Source organism: Scyliorhinus torazame, chromosome 17 (assembly GCF_047496885.1).
Source record: "Scyliorhinus torazame isolate Kashiwa2021f chromosome 17, sScyTor2.1, whole genome shotgun sequence".
Taxonomy (NCBI): Eukaryota; Metazoa; Chordata; class Chondrichthyes; order Carcharhiniformes; family Scyliorhinidae; genus Scyliorhinus; species Scyliorhinus torazame.
The window spans coordinates 14,409,872-14,432,710 of NC_092723.1; the positions used below are offsets into that span (position 1 = coordinate 14,409,872).

The 22,839-nt window shown below is 48.8% G+C and overlaps 1 protein-coding gene across 4 annotated transcripts in view; it reads left to right on the forward strand.

Moving 5' to 3' along the window:
- The first annotated feature begins 265 nt into the window (after positions 1–265).
- eps8l3b (EPS8 signaling adaptor L3b) overlaps positions 266–22,839 on the forward strand; it is a 113,580-nt gene continuing 91,006 nt past the window's right edge. The window contains exon 1 of one of the 4 annotated variants that reach the window (XM_072480076.1): positions 266–538. The gene's annotated coding sequence lies outside the window, so the exon portion shown is untranslated. The remainder of the gene's footprint in view (positions 539–22,839) is intronic. The other 3 variants (XM_072480075.1, XM_072480074.1, XM_072480077.1) reach the window with 3 other exon arrangements.

Consider the following 22,839-nt stretch of genomic DNA (forward strand, 5'->3'; position numbering starts at 1 on the left):
GATCCTATGTTACAATCTGCGAGTGACTGGTTCCCTATGCACTAGTGTGTAGGGACACAAGGGCTGACGTCGAGATTCTTGTCACTCATTCCTACCATGCGACAAGTCATTCTTATTCCACAGGTAGTGTTATCAAATTGCAATCTTTAAAAAATAAATTACTCACAGTGGACCCTGATGGGCCGTTCTCAGTCAAGTAAATATTTACCTGTGCATAATATCTGCTGGCTTCACGAGTGTCAGTGATTCCCGGAGAGGGGCAGGGCCATTGGAGTGTGGAAATATCTATAAAATGGGCGTTGAGCTATCGCTGGTGGACCTTGGCATGTCTCCAGTGTTGCGGCAGTACAGCAGAACTCCCTCAGGCTCGAGCCAGAGCAGGCGGCTTCTTAGAATCACTGCAACGAGGAAGCTTGGAGAGGTTGAACTTTGTTCTCGAATTAATGTCGCAGTTATTGAAAACACACAACTGCCGACTTGTCTGACCAGGTAAAGAAGCCTCTGATTCTCAACAAGAATACATTCGAAGCTCAACCAGGTACTGCAGATTTTATATTGTATTTTGGACTCTTTTATAGTTTTATGTGGTGGACCCAGTGTAGTACTGAGGCCGGAAGTCCAGTTGGTCTGAGTATAGTCTGAGTTAGATGCGATCTGCAACTCCCTAAATCCTGTCAGGAATATGGAAAGGGCCACAGTTGACCATTTTCCAGGGTTGTTCATTGAATTATAGGTGTGTGTGCTTGCATGTGTATGATGCATATATGTATGTGCATGTGTATGATGCATATATGTATGTGTATGTGTGTGTGTATATATGTCAGTGTATATGTGCTTTGTTTATACATAAGAAATCGGAGCTGCTATTGACCATTCGGTAGTCATGTCTGATCTTCCCACATTATCATCTTGTCCGCGATTCCTTAGTGCTCAGAAATACATGGGTCCAAATCCTGATATGCTCATTGACTGAGCATCCATAGACCTCTGGGATAGAGAATGCCAAAGGATCACGACACTCTGAGTGAAGAAAATTCTCCTCACATCAGTCCTGAATGGTTGCCCCCTTGTTCTAAGGTAGTAACCCCTAGGTCGAGACTATCAAGCCAAGCAAGGCACCATCCCAACATTTATTTTGCCAAGCCTCTTAAGAATCTTCACTGTGTGTGTGCGCGTGTGTGTATGTGTGTGTATGTGTGAGACATGATGCTGTGAGACATAATGCCACAGGCCCATCAACACCCTAGTTTCCTTTGTCCCACTTTCCCCAAACGCTGCAGACTCTTTGTTGCCACAGAATTGGTTTCAGTTTATAATGGTCCCAGGGTGAATGTTCTGCTGACCCATTCTCCAGATGCATTGGGCAAGAGCTGTAAGACAGGTTGATTCGTACCGAAGCCCGAGCAAGTGGCCTTGTGATAGGAGAAGCACAGCAAAATGAAGGGCATAAAAATACACAGTCGTGATTTTTCAATAGGCTCTTTATTTTGGTGATTTCAAATATTTGCTGAAGTGTATCATGCAGGCTAGGGGGAGGGAGGGAAGCCTCCTCCCTCTCGAACTAGCCATAAAACGATTCAACACAGAAGGACGTCATTCAGTCCATTATGTCTGTTACAGTTCTTGAAAATAGCTATCCACCAAAAGGGACCTGACCACGGTAATCTTTAGACTCTGACTGGATACAGAATTACAAGCCACCCCACCCTGACAGTCTGTGACGCCCGTCCGGCTGTACAATCTTCTCGGGAGTGGCCAATAAAGAGGCTGCCCCTGAAAGTACCCAATCCAAAGAGGGACAGAGGTATGAGGTCCAACAGGTCCACCCAAGGCCAGTAGCCCCACTGGGTGAGGTGGGTGCTGCCAATGTTGGAGGGAGATAGCGGGGGCTGGGTGTCTCAAGGTTTAGGCACCATTTGGAGACAGAAACGTTCTCTTAAAGGAAGTGTGGCCACAGCTGCCAGATCTTTGTGGCGGAGGGAAGCCCCTCCACAGGATGGCGTACAGTGGCAGCTGTGTCCCTTTGACCAATGGGGTCTGAGGGAGCAGTGGATAATGAAGGCCTCACTGGCCCTCTGTCAGGACTGTGCACTGTCATCATCCTGGATTGGGCCTCACCAGCAGGCCTTTCCACTGTCAATAAATCCTTGCGGTCTCGGCAATTTGCTCCTAAGTGGCCACTACATTGCCATCATTGGCTGTGCATCACTACCGGGCAGGTTACCAGTGCTGATATGACCCCACCACCAGTAAGCTCATTTGGAGGGGGAGTGTGCAAGGTAGCTCCCTGTTCCAACTCCCTGTTCTGCAAATTTGCTCCCGCTCGCATCTTAATTTTCATAATCTTTATTGTCACAAGTAGGCTTGCATTAACACTACAATGATGTTACAGTGGAAAGCCCCTAGTCGCCACATTCCGGCACCTGTTCGGGTACACAGAGGGAGAATTCAGAACGTTCAAATGACCTAACAAGCACATCTTTTGCGATTTTTGGGACACGGGGAGAACATACAGACTCCACAAAGACAGTGACCCAAACTGGGAATCGATCCTGGGACCCCGCGCTGTGAAGGAACAGTGCTAACCACTGTGCTACTATGCCACCCATATTTACCCTATCTCAGCTGGATGGAGAAAGTTCCACCTGATTAGTCCCCCTCCCTCTACACTTTCCCCATACTCACATTTTCTTTTTCATTTTAAATACTTATCTGGCTCTCTTTCAGAAGTTGCTATTGAAATTGCTTCCACCGCCCTTTCAGGCAGCGCCTTCCAGTCAAAGGAACTCACAGCGTAAACCTTTTCAACCTCCTCGTCTTTTCTCAGTTATCTTAAATCTGGATCCTTTGGTTACCAACTCCCTTGGCAGTGCAAACAATTTCTCCTTATTTACTCTGCCAAAACTCCTCATAGTTTTGAACCACTCTATCCAAACCTCCCTTAGCCTTTTTTGCTCCAAAGGGAATAATCCCAGCTTCTCAGTCTCTCCACGGTAACCAAAGACCCTCCACTCAAACAAATGGATAGGTAGGGTTGCTGGGTTATGGGGATGGGGTGGAGGCGTGGGGTGGGGTGGGGTGCTCTTTCCGAGGCCCGGTGCAGACTCGATGGGCCGAACGGCCTCCTTCTGCACTGTAAATTCTATGACTCTATGACACTCGTTTCATTTTATCTCTTCTCTTATTCTCATTCCACCTGCATGGAATAAATTCTGTTACTGCGAACTGATGGAGACTGCCTTCTTAGGTAGTCCTAAATTACACGATTCAGAGCAGGGAGTTTCGACCAATATTGATCCCTCAAGCAATATCACTCACACAGATTATAATTTAAAAAAAAATAAATGTAGAGTGCCCAATTATTTATTTTTTCCAATTAAGGGGCAATTTAGTGTGACCTACCCTGCACATCTTTTTGGGTTGTGGGGGGCGAAACCCACGCAAACACGGGGAGAATGCAAACTCCACACGGACAGTGACCCAGAGCCAGGATCGAACCTGGGACCTCGGCGCCATGAGGCCACAGTGCTAACCCACTGCCCCACCGTGCCGCCCATAAATTTAGAGTACCCAATTCATTTTCTCCAATTAAGGGGCAATTTCGCGTGGCCAATCCACCTACCCTGCACATCTTTGGGTAGTGGGGGCCAAACCCACGCAAACACAGGGAGAATGTGCAAACTCCACACGGACAGTGACCCAGAGCCGGGATCGAACCTGGGACCTCGGCCCCGTGAGGCCACAGTGCTAACCCACTGCGTCACCGTGCTGCCCCACTCACACAGATTAGCTGGTAATCATCATATTGCTGTCTGTGGAAGCTTGCTGAGTGCAAATTTGTTGCTAAATATTGCTTTGTCTACGCACGCACCTCTTTTTTAATGATAAATTTCACTCCCGCTCCTTCTCTGCTGCTGACAGTCTTGGATTATTGCACCTTATGGGGTAGCTGTACCGACAGATGGAAAGGTTATTAATGCCAGGCACTGACAACATTCAAGATTCTTGGTTCCCTATCAATAGTTTTTGGGAGTTATTTCTGACAGGCTGAAAACAGCCAAGAGAAAGCAAGATAGGTTAATGAGGAATGCAGGAATGGAGTGACCACCCTGACACAATGTGACTTCCATCAAGTGTGGCAATGTTGGTGGCATGGTAGCACAGTGGGTAGCACTGTTTCTTCACAGCTCCAGGGTCCCAGGTTTGTTTCCCGACTTGGGTCACTGTCTGTGCGGAGTCTGCACATCCTCCCCGTGTCTGCGTGGGTTTCCTCCGGGTGCTCCGGTTTCCACCCACAGTCCAAAGATGTGCAGGTTAGGTGGATCGGCCATGATAAATTGCCCGTAGGTTAGGTGGGGTTACTGTGTTACGGGGATGGGGTGGAGGTGTGGGCTTCAGTAGGGTGCTCTTTCCAAGGGCCGGTGCAGACCCGGTGGGCCGAATGGCCTCCTTCTGCACTGTAAATTGTATGTATGTATGACCTTGGATGCGCTCGACCAGCCTTCCGAAGGTTGCAGACAAGTCTGAGGTGATTTAGTCAGAGACCCCAGCCGGTTCCATTGAACACAGTCACTCCATGGCTTTTTAATTGAATTCAGGTTCCCCCACAAAAGTTTCAGGATTTTAGCTCGAAACTGCACCTTCCTCATTGGAAGGGTGGGGGGGGGGGGGGGGGGGGGGGGGTGAGGAAGACACGTAGAAGTGGGGCTGTCGAAGGAGCTGTTACTTTAGAGTGTCAGTAATGTTTTGTTGGTTGAACTCTAACCTCTGAGCCTGAAGGGTTCAAGTCTCACTCCAGAGGTTTGAACAGATAATTTAGGTTGACACACCCATTGCAATACTGAGGGAGCACAGCACTGTGGCATCTTCTACATAGTACACAGAACATACAGTGCAGAAGAAGGCCATTCGGCCCATCGAGTCTGCACCGACCCACTCAAGCCCTCACTTCCACCCTATGCCTGTAACCCAATAACTTCTCCTAACTTTTTTGGTCACCAAGGGCAATTTATCATGGCCAATCCACCTAACCTGCACATCTTTGGACTGTGGGAGGAAACTGGAGCACCCGGAGGAAACCCACGCAGACACGGGGAAAACGTGCAGAGTCCGCACAGACAGTGACCCAATGGGGAATCGAACCTGGGACCCTGGCGCTGTGAAGCCACGGTGCTATCCACTTGTGCTACCGTACTGCCCCGTGCTGTACCGTGTTTCTGGATGAGATATGTAACCATTTGAAAGAAGAACAGGCGAGTTCTCCCAAATGGGCTGGCTAAATGACAGTTTACCATGTCATTATTGTATTGTGTGTGTGAGGTCCATATGATCCCTACCGTGCAGAAGGAGGCCATTCGGCCCATCGAGCCTACACCGACCCTTTGAAAGAGCATCCCAGTCCGGCTCACTCCCCCACCCTATAACCCTGCACATTGGTCATTGTATATCTTTGGACTGTGGGAGGAAACCGGAACCCACGCAGACACGGGGAGAAAGCGCAAACAAACTCCACACAGTCACCCATGGCCAGAATTGAACCCGGGCCCCTGGCGCTGTGAGACAGCAGTGCTAACCACTCTGCCACCGTGCCGCCCAATGCAAGTCATTCTTTATGTCCCCCACTCCACTGCGCTATTGGTGACCATAAAGGTTTCATTCTCAGGGGTTGTGGCTCAGTCTCTGTTATGAGGCTGGATACATCCAGAAGAAACCATTCCCTGATGGTTGCCTTTTAGAGATATTGTCAGTGATGACGTAGAAATCTCAGAATTTTTATATTTGAAACATTAGCGCCTCTGCAGAGCAACACCACAATTTCTGAAAGAAAATAACTTTTTACAGAGGTGTGTTAGAGCTGACAAATGATTGTTTCCAGGTAACCCATTAGATACAAAGGTCACCTATGCAATAACCTGGAAGAAATGCGAAGTGATTCACTTTGTCATGCGGTAAGGCCAAAGTTCGGTTAACCCTTGGTTTTTCACAGGCAGATTTTCTGGTGTTTACAATCGGTATGCAGAGGGTGATTCTCTGGCTGGGTTGCACCCGGCACAAATCCCGCTCTGTTGGGAGAATAGTGGGAGAGGCCTGAAACGGGATCTGTGTCGGGTGCTCAACAGTGCAAGATGCTCCCGACCCGCTGCAGCTGACCACCGGAGACCAGACATGATTACCACGCCAGGGCGCCCTGAGGACACTGTAGCACCCGGCTAGTCGGGGACATGCCCCTGGAACTCTGGCACTCTGGTACATTTGTGCCCTGGCACCTGGGCAGTGCCAACCTGTCAATGTCAGGGTGCCGGGGCAGTGCCAGATTGGCACTGCCAAGGCTGAGTCCTGAGAGGGGGCAGGGCCTGAAATGGGAACAGGAGGGGGGCATTTGGCAACCCCATCTCGGGGTGCCGTTCACCTGGCGGGAGGGGGGGGGGGGAGGTACCGGCGTTTGGGGGGCTCCTAAATGGAGATCCATTGGGAGGACCCCATTGCCAGTGAACCTTGGGGAGGTGGGGGGATAGGGGGTTGAGGGTTGTGATGGGGGGGGGGTTCCTGAAACCTCGATGCCAGCAATGGTGGTGGAGGGGGGATGCTTCACTGACACTTTGAGATTGTGGTGGCCTGATCTCGGCACTGAGCCCGTCGAAGCCTGGAGAATCGCCGGGGGGGGGACCACTTTCAACGGCCCCTTACCGGCGCAGTGGCGAACCCGCGGGCGCCCGTGAATCGGCGCCGGAGAATCGGCGAGCCGGCGTCAGGGCGGCGTAGTCCGAGAATCCTGGCCCAGCTCTTTGACCAATATGTTGGTTACCCTTCCTAATCTCTTCATCTTTATTCCCGCCTTTATCTCACTCCTTTTTGTGACTTAGAATTTATTTTTCTGCTTTAAGCCCTTCAAGCTGAAATGTTGTTCAATTGCAGACATGACTCTTTAGGCAAAGGAACTATTGCAACAGTTACCAGACAGTGAGATGTTGGAAATGAATGATCTAATAAACCGATGGGCGGTCTTGTTGGGGGATGGTAAAAGTTTCCATTTTCTATGAACGGTAAGAGCCGCTTGTGAAGTTATTTTCGACATCCAGTTTCCAGTATGAATAAAACAAAAAAGCACAAAACTACTCCTACCCCAACACCACTTGAAAATCTCATTTCAAAACGCTATCATTTGGCTGCTTTGGGAAGTTGAAAAATGTCAGACTTGTGCTGGAGGTGAGATTGGCTGATGAAGGCAACGCAGCACAAGGATGGATGCATTGGCCAACTATTGGCTGGAGTGTGGAGGCAGGTCATGTGATGAAACCTCCAGGAATAGATGTAATAGATGTGCCGGCATGGTAGCACAATGGTTAGCACTGTTGCTTCACACTTGGCTTCAAACCCTGGCATTGGGTCACTGTCTGTGCGGAGTCTGCACGTCCTCCCCGTGTCTGCGTTGGTTTCCTCCGAGTGCTCCGGTTTCCTCCCACAAGTTCCGAAAGTCGTGCTTGTTAGGTGAATTCTCCTTCAGTGTACCCGAACAGGCGCCGGAGTGTGGCGACGAGGGGATTTTCACAGTAACTTCATTACAGTGTTAATGTAAGCCTACTTGTGACACAAATGAAGATTATTATTATAGTCACAGTTGGAATCCCTGATTTGTGGGTGAAAGTTAAGAGAGCTTTAGCCTACATCTAAGCTATCCTGGGACTTTTGCTAGCACGTTGGCTACAATGGAATGTTACATAGAAATTACAACATAGAAACAGTCCATTCAGCCCAACCACTCCCTATTGGTGTCTCTCCGCTGCATCCCAGCAGAGTTCTATTCTTCATCACCATTATCCCTTACTTCGATGAAATTCACAACAAGAAAGTCATATCAAGAAGCTGGTTAGTATCCTTCGAATGATCTCCCACAAGGGCAATCAATGTGATGTATTGTAATATTTTAAATAAAGCAAAGGAGCAGATGGACATTGGCATACGGACCCACGGGTCATTTAAAAAAATTAATTTACAGGACATGGGCATCGCTGGCTAGACCAGAAGTATTGCCCATCCCTGGTTGCTCTTGGGTAGGTGGTGGTGAGCTGTCTTCTTCAACCGCAGCAGTCCCTGTGGTGTAGGTACCCCCACTGTGCTGTTAGGGAGGGTGTTCCAGGATTTTAACCCAGCACCAGTGAAGGAACGGCGATATATTTCCAAGTCAGGATGGTGTGTGGCTTGGAGGAGAACTTCCAGATGGTTGTGTTCCCAGGCATCTGCTGTTTTTGTCCTTCTAGATGGCAGTGGTCGTGAGTTTGGAAGGTGCTGCCTAAGGAACCTTGGTGAGTTCCTGCCGTACATCTTGTAGATGGGGCGCACGGCTGTCACTGTTCATTGGTGGTGGAGGGTTTGAATGTTTATGGAAGGCTCCTTTATCCTGGATGGTATCGAGCTTCTTGAGTGTTGTTGGAGCTGCACAAAGATGTGCGGGTTAGGTGGATTCATAGATTCATAGAATTTACAGTGCAGAAGGAGGCCATTCGGCCCATCGAGTCTGCACCGGCTCTTGGAAAGAGCAACCTACCCAAGGTCCACACCTCCACCCTATCCCCATAACCCAGCAACCACACCCAACACTATGGGCAATTTTGGACACTAAGGGCAATTTAGCATGGTCAATCCACCTAACCTGCACATCTTTGGACTGTGGGAGGAAACAGGAGCACCCGGAGGAAACCCACGCTCACACGGGGAGAACGTGCAGACTCCGCACAGACAGTGACCCAAGCCGGAATCGAACCTGGGACCCTGGAGCTGTCAAGCAATTGTGCTATCCACAATGCTACCGTGCATTGGCCATGATAAATTGCTCTTAGTGACCAAAAAGGTTAGGAGGGGTTATTGGGTTACGGGTATAGGGTGGAAGTGAGGGCTTAAGTGGGTCGGTGCAGACCCGATGGGCCGAATGGCCTCCTTCTGCACTGTATGTTCTGTGCACTCATCCAGGCAAGTGGACAGTATTCCATTACACTCTGACTTGCGCCTTGTAAATGGTGGACAGGTTTGTGGAGTCAGGAGGTGAGTTACGTGCAGTAGGATTCTTAGCTTTCAACCTGCTCTGGTAGCCACAGTATTTATATGGCTAGTCTGGTTTAGTTTCTGGTCAATGATAACCTCAAGATGTTGATAGTGGGGGATTCAGCGATGGTAATGCCACTGAATGTCAAGGTGCGGTGGAAATGGGCATTACCTGGCACGTGTCTGATGCAAATGTTAGTTATCACTAATGAGCCCAAGCCTCGATTTTGTCCAGATCTTGATGCATTTGAACATGGACTGTTTGACTATTTGAGCAGTCGCAAATTGTACTGAATTACCTGGTCTGGCCTACCTGTGATTCCAGACCCACAGCAATGTGGTTGATTCTCAACAGCCCTCTGAAATGGCCAAACATACCACTCAGTTCAAGGGACAACAAGTGCTGTGCTTGCCAGTGACGCCCACATCACAAGGACGAATAAAGGATGATAACATTTACTGCTGTTTTATTCATTTATTTTAAAGAACATTACAACTCAAGGCCCTAGATTATCCTCCAAAGTTAGAAGTTCATCTCTGCAGTGAGGCACCATGAAGAGTCTGTCTCAGCTTTTACAGCCAGGTTTCGCTAGCTTGCTAAGCACTGTCAGTTTGGAACTGTGCTTAGCGACATGCTGCACGATCGAATGGTTTGTGAGATCTATAACCTTTAATATCCAGAAGAAGCTTCCAGCGGAGACCACAATTTACGTTGGGAAAAGAGTTCAAGATATCTCAATTGACGGATTGCGCCCAAAAAGGCGCCACTTGATTTTCAAAGTATGGCTGAAGGGGAGGTTAACCAAGTATTGGGCAGTACGGCCATGAGGTCTGTGGCAGGATCAACAGGCACAGCTCAGAGCCAAACACAGTCCTCGGGATAGGACCGGAACCTCAGGAGCAGGAAGGAATCAGGAAGTCGAACTGAATCCGAGGTGGACTGTTATTGATGCAAAGCGACCACCTACAGGAGATCTGCCATGTTCAGGACTTTGTATGTTTACATTGCAACTGAAGGGAACACGTAGTACGTTGCCGCGTGAGGCAAAGCGGCCATTGCTAAAACAAACAGCAGCAACAGTCCACAGTGCCACAGACCATTGTGGAAAAGAGTTCTGGAGGAGAAAATTTGATGCAGTGGTTGAATGCAGTTCAATTGAGTAAAACAGCTCTGATTGAAATCATCTCAATGGTGAATGGTAGACCCCTTAAAATGGAACCCGCCATTGAGGCATCAGTGACCATAATGTATGAGCAGTCATTCCAATGTCTGTTTACAGGAACACAGTCTTTAGAATACAGCCAAACCTTCAACAAACACCAGAGAGATTTTGATGGTCCTCAGGACAACCAATACCCCAGTGGCCTACAGAGTGCAGGAGGCCTTTAGTCTTTGTGCAAGGACATAGACCCAGTCTGTTGGGAAGAGACGTGTTGCAGAAGATTAGGCTCAACTGCCTGCAGATCTTCAGTGAAGAACTGGGCTGGATTAAGGGCGTTAAAGCCAAGGTATATGTCAATTTGAATTCAATGCCCAACTCCTTTAGAGCCAGACTAGCGCCATACACATTGCATCAGAAGGTTGAAACAGAGTTAAAGAGATTGGAAGAGCTGGGTATAATCAAGCTGGTTCAGTTTGCAAAATGGGCTACATCGATATACCCTGTTATTAAACCTGATCGGTCAATAAGGATTTGCGGGCATTATAAGATGATCATAAACCAGGCTGCCCAAGTCAATCGGTATCCGATTCCCCAAGTTGAAGACCTCTATGCGGGGGGTGGGGGTGGGGTGGGGGCTCACCCATTCAAAGTTGGGCTTCAGTCATGCCTACTTGCAACTAGAGCTGGATGAGGAGTCTCAGATGTTTGCGACAATCCATACCCACAAAGGTCTCTTCCAGTATACCAGACTGTCCCGAAAGACGTGCTTGTTAGGTGAATTAGAAATTCTGAATTCTCCCTCATTTTCCCCTAACTGGCGCCATGTGTCGAGACTAGGGGATTTTCACAGTAACTTCATTGCAGTGTTAAAGTCTGCCTATTTGTGACATGAATAAAGATTCGATTTTTTTTAAAAAAGTTTCAAATCAAAACACATTTATTACACACAATCAATCACTACTCATGTATAAAACTCTACTTACTAGACTATCTCTAACACTAAGAGGCCTATACTTAGCTTTGGAACTGGCTCACCAGGTCAGGGGAACAAATGGCCTTTTGTTCGATTCTGAGTCTGCAGGCTTCAAAGCTGGTATAGACTGGTAGCTAGGAGCGCCTATCTCGTAGCGTGCGTTGACTGTAAAGATTAGATTATTATAGACTGCTGTTCTGCATCTCTTCAACTTGAGCCATCTTCCAGCGCACAATGGAAAATCGCCTTCAGGGGAGTCCCAAGGTGATGGTTTATCTTGATGACGTGCTAATCACTGGCACTACACCAGAAGAACACATGACCAGCCTAGAGGAAGTATTAAAGAGGTTTTGTGATGCTGGAGTCTGGCTAAAACATGAAAAATGTACCTTCCAGGCCATTGAAATGACGTGCCTACAATTTTGCGGCAATACGACAGGGTTGCATCCATTGGAAGAAAAAGTCAAGGCCATTTGTGATGTCCCTGCACCCAAAAATGTCAGCAAGCTTAAGTTATTTCTTGGTATGATCAATTACTATGGAAGGTTTATATCAAATCTAGCCATAACATTGACTCCTTTGCACCTACTGTAAAGGAAGAATCAGCAGTGGCAATGGAGGGACCCCCAAGAGGACACTTTCCATGCCGTGAAACGGGCATTCCAATCTGCAAACCTCCTGGTGCATTTTGGTTCGGGGAAACCAATCGTACTAACATATGACGCGTCACTTTATGGTATAGGGGCTGTTTTATCCCACAAAATGGGAGATGGTGTGGAACGTCCTATCGTCTTTGCCTCAAGGACCCGTTTCGAAGCAGATTGAGGAGCGTTTAGCGGTTATATCCCAGCAGTATCAGTGCGCCTGACGGTTCGCCATTGTGACTGACCACAAGCCATTGCTGGGCCTGTTAAGGGAAGATAAGCCCATACCGCCTGTAGCCTTGGCTAGGGTGCAGCGTTGGGTCCGGTTGTTGGTGGACTACAATTCTGCCCTTCAGCCCGGGCCTGGGAAGCAAATTGCTAATGGGGATGCATTGTCACCTGCCCCTACCCAAGAGCATTCCTCCACCACCGATACCCCAGGAGATCATTCTGCTTTAAACTTCCTCGTCACCCTGCCGGTGACCATGGGGCACATCCCCAGCTGGACCCAAAGAAACCCTATTCTTTCAAAGGTCAACCGAATGATACCATCTGGCTGGCAATACGAGACGTCTGAACTGCTGAGTGCCGATGCAAATTGTCACGATGAGTAGGCATGTGAAAATGGCATGATTCTTTGAGGATCACGGATGGTCATCCTGCCTCAGGCTAGGGGCCTAACCTGCAAGAGTTACACAGCGCCCACCCAGGCAGACAAGGATGAAGATGTTGGCACATTGAAGAACTCGTACAACAGTGCCACCCTTGCCAAATGCAGCAATTTCTGCCGCCTTCCACTCCACTTCATCCTTGGGAATGACCAGGCCCCCCATGCTCCAGGGTCCAGGTTATGCAGGCCCACTTTTGGGCAAGATGCTTTTTGTGCTGGGAGATGCCTACTCAAAGTGTTTCTTGATCCAGTTGATGGAGACCATCACCTCGGCAGCCATGGCCGAGACTTTGTGCTGGGTATTTCTCATTCACGGGCTTCCTGAGACAGTTCTTTTGGACAATGGGACCCCCTTCACAGGTGATGATTTCCAGCATTTTGTGAGAGCAAATGGCATACGGCACACGCGAATAGCCCCCGATCATCGAACAGTCAGGATGGGCAGGCTGTTCAAACTTTCAAGAACGCCATGAAAAAGCAGTCACTTCACCAGAGGTTGGCTAATTTGTTGCCGTTGTACAACTCAACCCCTCATTCGACCACAGGTGTCACACCAGCTGAGTTGTTCATGGGCCGTCCGTGGAAGATCCAATTGGACCTTGTATTTACAAATTTGGCGGGGAGTGTGGAGGCACGTCAGGCCTCCCAGGTGAGTCAATGATCAGAGCAGGTTGTTCCGGGGGGGAGGTGCGGTTTTGGTCCGTGATTTCACAGCAGGTTCGTCATGATGTTAAGAGGTACACCGACCACTTGAGGATTCAAGGGGTGGTAAACCCCCCAGCTTGGAATCAACGAGTTCTAAGAGCACCATGAATACTCCTGTAACATGTTCCAGCCCAGGGAAGCCAACTTTCAACCAACTTTGTCTGTCAAGGGCGACGGGGCTAGTTCGCCCGTTGTGGAAGTGGTCCTGCCTGGAGTGGATTGACTGTGGACCACCCAAAGGAATGCCGAGCCTGTGGCTGGGCTTTGGAGGCCGGGAGAGAGGCCCAATTGCCTTTTTGATGGACTCTCTTTCCTCGGTTGCCTCCGTTAACAATTGTGACTTATATATATATATGGGGAAGTGTGTTAAGGGACTAAAGGGGGGGGGGGATTTAATAGCATGGCCCCTTTAAGGGGGGGTGGTGAGCGTTGCTGACCATGTGACCGGCTGGGGGCCAATCACACGGGAGCACGTGAACCCCGCCCAATAGGGAGTTTGCCTCGGGACTTGGGAGCAGGATCCCAGGCAGTGTGGACCAGGGAGCTGAAGAGTGAAGACCTGTATATCATGCCTGTTACTTATCTACCATTGCCTTTCATCAACAAACCCCTCATGTTTGCTACTGGAAGCCTCCAGTTTATGTATCGAGATTATCGAAATCTGACATTGAGTCTCAGAAGGAAATATTAGGGCAAGTGACCAGAATCCTGGTCAGAGAGGTAGATTTTAAGGGAGGAGAGAGTGGTAAATATATGAAGAGATTGAGGGAGGGAATTCCAGGACTTCAAGTCTTGGCAGCTGAAGATGCAGTTGCCAAGAGTGGAGCAATGAAAATCAGAGGTGTGCAGGAGGCCACAATCAGAGGAGGGGAGAAAACCTGGAGGGGTGTAGGGCTGGAGGAGGTTAATGAAGATAGGAAGGGGCATTGGAGGGGATTAAAACCATGAGTGAGAATGAGAATTTGAAAATGAGTGTTTCTCGAACAGGAGCCATTGTACATCAGTGAGCGCAAGGGTGAGAGGTGAATGTGACTTTGCGTACATCAGGATAAAGGCAGCAGAGATTTGGATGCACATGTGTTTCCGCAGAGCGCAAAGTGGGAGGTCAGCTGGGAAATGAAGGTCTTGCAGGATGATCTCATGCAGTGACTCGCACTGTCTTCTCATTACAGTGTAATGCAATGATGTAAAAGGTAGATGTGTACAGTGGTGTAAGAAAAGTAAAGTAAACAGGGAAGAACTTGCACCATTCTCTATGTGTCACCTCCCTGCAACCCCTTTCAATACACGGCCCAGGCAGGGGAGTCCCCCCAAGGCATATAAATGGTGCAGGGTGGAAAATGTTGGAGTTATGAGCACAGTTAATTTTGGTGAGTGTGGAGATAGGGTGGGGACCGGTGAAGGAGTGAGAGGTGGTTGTTGTGGGGCGGTGGTAGCCGATAGAATACTTTATGGCTGGGCAAAAACTGTAGTATGGTGATGCTGGAATAAATAAAAGGTGTGAATCGTCTTATCTCACTGAACATCATGTACTGGGTGTGCTTTGTGTTATCAGTACAATAGAAACTTAATGACGTATACCTGGAAAAACATATAGCAACAAGAACTATTACAGCTCCAGCCTCCCACTGAGTGGTCACATATTAACTGTTGAATCTTGAGCAAAGAGAAAATTCTTCTTCAGAACCATGCCGTTCAGACTGAAGTAGGCCCGCCACTTGGGGGTTTAGTCAGGTCATCATATATTAGATATTGGGTATATATTTTGATGAGTATTCAGCAGACTGTGAGCTTATGGTGACCTGTATACATGGCTCTTGACATGTGGAGGTTTGTGGTAGTTTAGTTAGTGCTTTATTCGAAATTGATTAGTTCCTGTATGAAGAGTATAGTACAGACGGTCTGAGCTGCTCCTATGTATTGGGCAACACTCTCTCATCAGTAAGAGGATTATTCCAGTACAAGACATCCTTTAAGCTAAAGCGAATCCAATGTAAACACAAAGGGCCCCAGTCCGAGCTGGTTTAGAACTGCATTGATATTCAGCCTCAGCAAGCTGAGAATGTAACTTCATAATTAAAATCAATCATTAACCACGTGGAGTTATGGAAACTGGGCAGGTAGCCTGTTATAGTTTGAAACTCAGTATGAGAAGCTTGTGGCTAAATACACAGAGCTCACTTCAGTGAATATCGGAAACATATTTCTTTGGGAACAGCTGTGATTAACACTACACGTTCCATCCGTGTCATGTCAGCATTTTTTAAAATGACCTTAGACTGGGTTAAAAAGTTTAGAAACCTTACTGTTTAAGGGCACGCAGACCTGGGTACTTGATGCACTATCAATTACCCCAAGACGAGAGTAGTGGAATAATCGAGGCGTTATTGAGCAAAGATGTTGTGCCTCCTGTAGCTGGAACCAGAATGGCTGCAGCACCGGCGAGCACACACTTTTATACTCCGCCTACTGGGCGGAGCCAGCAGGTAGGGATTTACCCTTGTACCTCTAATATACAGGCAGTGCCATAATACATGTAATATACTACTAGTAGTGACTACCACAGTACTCTGCCTGATTCACTTGTCTCTGGGATGTGATTAAAACAGAGTGCCTGAGTCCACAAACATTAGCCAAACAATCCTGGTGCCAGAAACATGGCTGAAGTCAAGGGTGTAAGTTGACAGCAGGCGGGAGTCTTGTTTACCTCCCTTCCCACCACTTCACCCACACCACATCTGCCTCAGAACTCCCCATCCCTACTCTTCCTCTGACGTTGATGATCCAGCAGACGACCAAGTCCCTTTTACCTCTTTGTATGCCAGGTTGTGATATTGTGCAAGCCCAGCCGCATTCCCAATGAGACTTGGCTTGTCTCCTTAGTCAGTAAAGCAATCCCAACAAGAACCTGCATCTATATAGTGCCTACAATGTGGCACACTGTCCCAAGGCAGTCCACAGGAGCATTACCAAGCAAAATTTCACACAGGCCACATAACGAGATGTTAGGACCAGTGACTAAATGCTTGGTTAAAGCGCCTGCATTTAAGGAACAACATGGATAAGAGAGGCACAGAGGTAGGGGGAGTGGATCCCAGAGGCAGAGGGAGGGTGTCCCAGAGGTAGAGGGAGGGAGTCGCAGAGAAAGAGGGAGGGAGTCGCAGAGGTAGAGGGAGGGAGTCTCAGAGGTAGAGGGAGGGAGTCTCAGAGGTAGAGGGAGGGAGTTCCAGAGGTAGAGGGAGGGAGTCCCAGAGGTAGAGGGAGAGAGTCCCAGAGGTAGAGGGAGGGAGTCCCAGAGGTAGAGAGAGGGAGTCCCAGAGGTAGAGGGAGGGAGTCTCAGAGGAAGAGGGACGAAGTCCCAGAGGTAGAGGGAGGGAGTCTCAGAGGTAGAGGGAGGGAGTCTCAGAGGTAGAGAGAGGGAGTCTCAGAGGTAGAGGGAGGGAGTCCCAGAGGAAGAGGGAGGGAGTCCCAGAGGAAGAGGGAGGGAGTCCCAGAGGTAGAGAGAGGGAGTCTCAGAGGAAGAGGGAGGGAGTCCCAGAGAAAGAGGGAGGGAGTACCAGAGGTAGAGAGAGGGAGTCCCAGAGGTAGAGGGAGGGAGTCTCAGAAGGAATGCAGAAATCTTAGAGCAGTGTAGGGAACCTGGCATGTTTTGTGGGTCACACTCAGAACACTGATGGGCCGCATGTGGCTCCCAGGCCCCAGGCTTTAAAAAAAAAATCTTTTTATTGGCATTTCTCATATTTATAAACAGTTGTAGAAATACACATCACAGTTTTCTCGCCTGCGCTAATTTCCTTTATTATGCAGAGGTTTAATTTGTCCTTTGTTTAACTGACCCTACGTGCCTTTCATTGTCCTCTGGATCGGTCTATGCCCCCCCCCAATTCTTATTAGGTTACTCCTCATTGTTGGCCTCGAACAGGTTTTGGAACAGAGTGACAAACTGCCCCCAAGTATCCAGGAAGCCTTCCTCTGACCCTCGGGTGGCGTACTTAATCTTCTCCAGGTGGAGAAATTCTGAGAGGTCGGCGAGCCAGTCTGCAGCTGTGGGTGGTGCTGCCGATCGCCAGCCGAGCAGGATTCTCCGGCGTGCGATTAGGGAAGCGAAAGCAAGGGTGTCGGCCCCCTTCCCCATGTGTAGCTCTGGCTGCTCTGATACCCCGAAGATTGCCACTATTGGGCTTCACCCTCACCCCCACCCCCACAACCTCGGACATTGTCTCGGAGAAGGCTGCCCAGAACCCAGCAAGCTTGGGGCAAGCCCAGAACATGTGGGTGTGGTTGGCCGGGCCCCTCTGGCACCGCTCACATTTGTCCTCCACCTCCAGGAAGAACCTGCTCATTCGGGTTCTGGTCAGGTGCGCTCTGTGCACCACTTTGAGCTGCATTAGGCTTAGCCTTGCGCAGGAGGAGGTGGAGTTCACCCTGCTCAGTGCTTCGCTCCAGTGTCCCCATCCTACCTCTGTCCCCAGTTCGTCCTCCCATTTTTGTCTGGTCTCGTCCAGTGGTGTTCGGGCTCTGTCCAGTAGCTGTCTGTATATTTTCCCACATAGCCCCCCCTTCTTGCAGCTTGTGCCTATCAGGTCCTCTAGTCGTGTGCTTTCTGGGGCCCCGGGGCACCCTACTGTCTCTTTGCGGAGGAAGTGCTTTATTTGGAGATGTCTCAATTCCTGTCCTCTTGCTAGTTTCCACTTCCTTGTCAGTTTGTCCAGTGTCGCCAGTCTGCGCCTTACGTAGAAGTCCCCGACCATCAATGTGCCCCCGTCCCGCCTCCATCTTTTGAAGGTGGTATCTAGCATGGCTGGGGGGGAATCTGTGATTGCCGCAGATGGGGGCCATGGGGGACATTTTAGTTATCCCGAAGTGTTGTCTGAGCTGGGTCCACGTTCTCAGCGTGGCCGCTACCACTGGGCTCGTTGTGTATCTTGTTGAGGAGGATGGGAGTGCTGCTGTGGCCAGGGCCCGGAGGGTCGTTCCTTTACAGGATGCCTCCTCCATTTGTACCCAATCTGTGTCAGGTTCTTGTACCCATCCCCTCATCCCCTCACTCTTTCTGCCGTTGCTGCCCTGTGGTAGTATTGTAGGTTTGGTAAGGCCAAGACTTTCCTTCTTTGCAGTGTCTGTTCTGGGATTCTCGGGTTCTTACCCCCCACATACAAACGCCATGATTCGACTGTCGACGTTTTGGAAAAAGGCCTTGGGGATGAAGATCGGAATGGATCTAAACAGGAAGAGGAACCTTGGCAGTACGTTCATCTTGATCGTCTGCACCCTCCCCGCCAGGGAGAGTGGGAGTGAGCCCCACCTTTGAAGGTCTCTTCTTACTTCCTCCACCAGGCTGATCAGGTTCCACTTGTGGATCTGTGTCCAGTCTCTGGCTATCTGGATCCCCAGATAGCGGAATCTGTTCTGGGCTGTTTTGAGCGGGAGCCCCTCCAGCTCTCTCCCTCCCTCATTTGGGTTCATTGGGAATGCCTCGCTTTTGCCCAGGTTAAGTTTGTAGCCCGAGAATAATCCAAACTCTTTCAGCATTTGCAGTATTGCCTTCAGTCCCTCCTGTGGCTTTGAGACATAGAGGAGCAGGACATCTGCATACACGGTAGCACGGTAGCATTGTGGATAGCACAATTGCTTCACAGCTCCAGGGTCCCAGGATCGATTCCGGCTTGGGTCACTGTCTGTGCGGAGTCTGCACATCCTCCCCGTGTCTGCGTGGGTTTCCTCCGGGTGCTCCGGTTTCCTCCCACAGTCCAAAGATGTGCAGGTTAGGTGGATTGGCCATGATAAATTGCCCTTAGTGTCCAAAATTGCCCTTAGTGTTGGGTGGGGTTACTGGGTTATGGGGATAGGGTGGAGGTGTTGACCTTGGGTAGGGTGCTCTTTCCAAGAGCCGGTGCAGCCTCGATGGGCCAAATGGCCTCCTTCTGCACGGTAAATTCTATGAAATAGAGTGAAACTCTATGCTCTCTGTCTCCTCTCCGGATTCTCATCTAGCTTTTCGCGTCCCACAGGGATATCGCCAGGGGTTCGATGGCTAGCGCGAACAAGAGTGGGGACAGGGGGCAGCCTGTCTTGTTCCTCTCTGCAGCTGGAAGTATTTAGAGCTGGTGGTGTTAGTTCGGACACTCGCTTTGGGAGCGTTGTACAGGAGCCTCACCCAGGCGGTGAACCCCGCTCCTAGCCCAAACCGTTCCAGTACCTCGAGGAGGTATTTCCATTCGACTCTGTCGAAGGCCTTTTCTGCATCCAGGGAGACGATCATCTCTGGTGTTCTCTCCCCAGAGGGGGGTCATTATTACGTTCAGCAGCCGCCTGATGTTCGCTGTGCGCTGCCTACCCTTGACAAAGCCGGTTTGGTCCTCTGCGACCACCTCTGGTACACATACCCCCCACCTGTCTGGTATCTTAGTGGAATCCATACAAAACAAATTCCAAGAGGATATTTATCCCCTGGAGGACTATTTGGTATTAAAGCATTTGAACCAAACAATAACCTCTCTGTAAGTATCAGCTTTGTAACTAAATCCAACTAGTAGATTTAGCCTGAAAACAGTGATTGGTTTTTAGAGTAGGAAGGGGAATGTGGTAAGCCTCTCACATGATTTTAGTGATACTTGTTCATAACATTCATCATATTCCTTATATAGAATCATAAAATAGTAAATCACAGAAGGAAGTTTAGTGTAGCTCAAAGACTGGTGTGGGAGAAATGTGTTCCTGTTGATGGGGCCACGGGTATTGGGGAAAGTGGGATCTGTACCTTTGGGATGGTCTACACCTGAACCATGCTGGGGCTGATGTTCTTGCAGGCCCCATACCTTGGGAAGTACAGAGAGTGTAAACTAAATAGTGGAGTCAAGGGATCACATTTGGGAATGTGTGGGGCGGGTTTCTCCCACCCGCCGTGCCAGATTTCTGGTGCGGCACGCCGGCGGGATGCTCCGTTTCGCCGGCTGGTCAATGGGGTTTCCCATTGTGGGGCAGCCCCACGGTGTCGGGAAACCCCCGGGCTGCCGGCAAAACGGAGCATCCCGCCGGCGGAGAATCCAGCCCGTGGTATATGAAGAGTATGTGACATTTAGGAAGTACAAGAAGTTAAGAACAGGGTGGGGGGAGTGGGGTGGGGGGGGTGGGGGGGGGGGGGGGGGCGCACGGCTCTGTTAATTAATGATGGTATAAGTTTGGGTTGAGATGAGAAATTATAAAGGCAATAAGTCACTTGTGGGAGTGTTGTACAGGCCCCTTAATTGTACCTACACAGCGGGGCACAGTATAAAAGAAGAGACAACGGGAGCTTGTGAGAAAGGTACGGTGATCATGGGGGATTTTAATCTACTGTCGATTGGAAAAATCAGATGGGCAAAGGTAGGTGAGGAGTTCACAGAATGTTTGCGGGATAGTTTCTTAGTGCAGCACGTTCTGGAGCCAACCAGAGGGCAGATATTGGCCCGGTATTATAGAGTGAGATAGGATTAATTGATAACCTAATAGTGAAGACAGCCCTAGGTAACACTGGTCATAATATGATTGAATTTTACATTTGGTTTGAGGAAGAGGAGAGTGCGCCTCTGTCAGAGGCGCTGCTTTTTGGGCGGAATGTTAAACTGAGGCCCCGTCTGTCTGCCCTCTCAAGGTGGGCGTAAATGATCCCAAGGCACTACTTGAATAAGCAGCAGGAGAATTAGCCCCTCAGCACATTAAGGCAGCTTGCATTTATATAGCACCTTTAACAGAATGAAATGTCTCAATGTGCTTCACATGGGCATCATAAAATGAAACTTCACACTGTGTCAGGTAAAGAAATGTTGGTGCAGATGACCAAGAAATATCTGATCATTTGTTTCATTGCTATACATGGGACACTGCTGTTTGCAAATTGGCTTCTGTGTCTTCCACATTACAACAGTACATTTCAAAAGTATTTATAGTGGAGTACATCATACAGCACGAAGGGGCACATCAGAGTCATTCATTTGAATGAACTATCCAATTAGCCCCAATCCCCTGTTCTTCCCCATAGCCCTGACAATTCTTCCCTTTCTGATCTTCCTCTTTATTAATCGAAGCTTGCCCCTGATGTTTGGCCTAAAGCTCGTTTTTCCTGTTTTATTTTAACTTTTATTTCCTTTAGCATCCACGACACATTTGCTGTGGGTGTTCTATTTTGCTTCAGAGGAACATGTACAATTTTTACCTGAACTCTTGAGGGCTGGATTCTCCGTCACGCTGCGCCAGATTTCTGGTGCGGCACGCCGGCGGGATTCTCCGTTTCGCCGGCTGGTCAATGGGGTTTCCCACTGTGGGGCAGCCCCACGCCGTTGGGAAACCCCCGGGCTGCCGCCAAGATGGAGCACCCCGCCGGCGGAATTGTCTTCCCTGAATGTCTTCCTTTACTCCGCTATGGCGTTACCCTGAAATCGCCTCTTCCCTTCTTAAATCACTGAAATTAGTTCTTTCGCAGTGAAGCATTTTTAACTTCGATGTTTTCTGGCCTCTTTACGTAATGAAATGAAATGAAATGAAATCGCTTATTGTCACAAGTAGGCTTCAAATGAAGTTACTGTGAAAAGCCCCTAGTCGCCACATTCTGGTGCCTGTTCGGGGAGGCTATTACGGGAATTGAACCGTGCAGCTGGCCTGCCTTGGTCTGCTTTCGAAGCCAGCGATTTAGCCCTGTGCTAAACAGCCCCTAATTCGGCTCAACTAAAATACGCTGTGGTCAATGTTAGTTAAATGATCTCTTATGTGACACAATCCACTTGCCCATCTTTGTTTCCCAGAACTAGTTCCGGCACTGCTTTATTCCTCGTTGAACTGCCCACATTGATTGAGAAGAATCTCCTCTGCATATCGCAGAATTTTCTCTCCTTCCTTACCCTTATCATAATTGTTTTCCCAGTTTGTATTCGGGTAATTAATGTCTCCTAATATTACTCCTCTATTTCTGGTACATATCTTTGAAATTTGCTGATAGATGTGCTCTCATCTACCTCCTTCATTGACTGTAAAAGAGTGTTGGGTCATCCTGCGGTCATGATGAATACTGTCTAAATGCAAGTTCTTTCATGGATTTTGTGAAATGAGTTTTGCACTCCCAATCCTAATGGGCATACCCTACCAAACAATGCCTAATTTGGCAACAGCTGCGACACAATTCCATAGAATGACCATTGTGTGAAATGGAGGAATGTTACACTGCTTAGTGCTCCACAAGAGCCAGCGTTTCAGCAGCTAAAGTACTTTTAACAACCCTTTTTATTTTCTTAGCTTCCCAAGCTTAAGGGCAGCATTTTCCATTGTCATCCATAAGAAATATTATAAAATAAAACCAGCTGCATCAGGAAGAACAGCGTATGAAGCATCCCTAAAAATGGCTAGTTTTCTGTTCTTTGGCCCACTTAAGGCTAGGAATGTGTGTACACATTCTCCAATGTTTTGAATATTTTGTTTGCCCTTAAAACATTTGACATTAGGCAGAGATTTTAGCAGCAGGAGAGAGGCTTTACCTTCTGTTATCAATCTGTTTGTGTTATACCTGGGCTAACTGGGAGTGCTTGCTGCTGACACTGGTTTCCTGCACTTTTATCTGAGGCGTAAGTAGAATCTTTGGGGAAGGGAGTGGGGGGGAGGGGGTTTAATGTGGGT